A 2,472-nucleotide genomic window follows, 5' to 3' on the forward strand; every position below is an offset into this window, starting at 1 on the left:
GTGAAACATACCTCTGGACTTCTCTCTTCTCTCTCCTCTCTCTCTTTGTAATATATTGACATCACACAAGTAATATAGATGATAAAAGTTTATCATAATACATAACAAGTATGAGTGTAACAATTTTTTTCAGGTCTTTTCCGGGAACCCCTGTCGTCCATAGTTCCCCGACCTCGACCTGTCGAGAAGTAGTCGTGAAGAGGAAGGAAACGGTCGGTGCTGATGTATGAAAAGACCTAACTTTGACAGGAATCGCCCCCCAGGTAACGTAAACTATTTTTGGTTGACCCTGTCAGCCGACTGTCTCTCTCGTAAGGGAAAACGTCACCATCATTCCTATAGTAAGTACGACAGACTTACGGGCGAAGTGTGAGTTGAACTCACCTCTGTCGCTAACCAAGCGCCTGAAAAACGAAGAAATCATCTCCGAGGTACCGTCAGTCCCATGCCCTACGGGACTAAAGAACATAAGTGCTTTCAGGACTTGCTCAGAGAGAAGACACAAGGTGAAAGTTGTCGAAGCGTGTTTGCATCGTGGATACGCAGAGGGTATGACATACAGATTGAGGAGAAGTCCAGTTAATGGTCATACCCTCTTGAAATACAGTAACATACTCGACTAACAGGGCCCGGAGGGCCGGTACATTCCCCCGAAAGAGAACACGCACTGTACTCTCCTCAACACCCTTAGTAAAGACACAGAGTCTAAGAGATGGTATGACGCTGTGTTTGACTGGACGTACTTAGCATGTTCGGACGTAGAGTGCGTCCCGTTGGTGGGAACTTTCTAAGAAGTCGATCTCGAGAGTACTTGACATCAGTAATACACCCGGTCCGTACCTCTGGTACCTAAGTTTTTGAGCATAAAGAACTCAATCTCCGGATAGACGACACATTCCGGTCAGCAGTAGAGAGAAAAAACCTCAACGGCTCTCTCCAGCGACTCGAGACACTCGCGAGATTAGATCGGGTCTAACGAACTGTTTGCCCCGTCTACACTCGTGTAGTAGTTCCGGGAACATGAAACGAGACAGAGAACTTAGGGACCGAGCACAGCAAACGTCGGTAAACCTTTTCACTAGTACTTCGTGAGACTCAAAAGGGTCTGACGAGACCTGCAGGAAAGTGAACTTCGATGGGTCGCCTACCTGTTTTGTGGGGGCTAGTGGTCCTCTGCGACCAAGGCTGCGAAGCGAGCACACGTGTGACGCGCGATTGACGGAGACTAAAAACACCCCTCCGTACTTTGTTACTCATCTCAAATAGTTTTTTTCCCTAAAACTATTACCTAACTGGGCGGACTCTGGAGGAACTGGTGAGGGGTTGACGGTCGAGATCAGCTACTAAACTCGTCACGGTGTGTTTGGTCCGAACCTTAAATGATGTGTTGCCATCGTTGCGACAAGAGAAGGAATCCGTAATGACTTCGGGTTAGTGTACGTTTTCTTTGATTTGTGACTGGATTTTTCATGAGCAATTTACAGAAGGTGTGTGAGGTAATTTCCGGAAACGCTACAGTAGTCGTCAACAAGGTAAGTTGCGACTAGTCGAAGGTTTTTTTGTAAAGCCGAGTCGTAGTCGATTACGACTCGCCATCTGTGTGTTAGTTTCGTGTCAAAATGGTGATTAGTCACCAATCTAAGTAGCTGGTTTTGTGTCTCCAAAAGAAAACAAAAGATATTACAGAAAACCGGTAAAAAAAGAAGTCCGAGTGGACGTACACCAGAAACCAGTTCCTAAGTGGCGTCCAAAAATAATCCTCACGTTTTGGGACGGGTCAAAGTCCCCGGGCATAGCTCAAACGACCGGTTCCCAAGCAGTTTAGTTTAACCGTACAGGCACTTACCAGGCCGATACCGAAAGGTCAAATATACGGCAAGCTTTTTGAGACTATCACCAGAGCATAAGACTAGATACGTATCTGACGTGAACGAAAAAACTTAACGAAAGTGCACTTCGTCTGACTTCATACAAAGAGTCGTCGAAAATGTACCCGAACACTAAGAAACACAAGAAACTATAAAAAAGAGTCCGATCTGAACAACAAACGTGAAGAGTGATAAGTTTTTACTTCCTGTGACGTGTGAGTGGGTAAGTTGCTCTCAACATCCCATAGACCACCGTCTGGATTCCCCTGTGTCCTCCCTGGCAGCTCCATTGATTCCCTCTCTCCTTTCCTGCTGAAAAATGGTGAGTGTACTCAGGGACGAGGAGTCATTTAACCAGCCGCCAGTAGGAGTCAGGCTTTACTTTCTTTTATATCCATAAAGAAAAAGTAAATCTGTTTACAGTTGTTTCATATGGATGTTGAGAGGTATCCATATATCTCTTCATTTTGCTCTCAAAGTGCACCAGATTGATGCATTTAACTTCAATATTTTAAAAAAAAAAATCGTCCCGGGGGAGCTTTCCCCCGGACCCCCTAGACTAGAGGGTGTCAGGTCCACTCCCCACTTATAAAAATAGTACTTT

Source organism: Notothenia coriiceps, unplaced genomic scaffold (genome assembly GCF_000735185.1).
Source record: "Notothenia coriiceps isolate Sejong01 unplaced genomic scaffold, NC01 NC01_scaffold00014287, whole genome shotgun sequence".
NCBI lineage: Eukaryota > Metazoa > Chordata > Actinopteri > Perciformes > Nototheniidae > Notothenia > Notothenia coriiceps.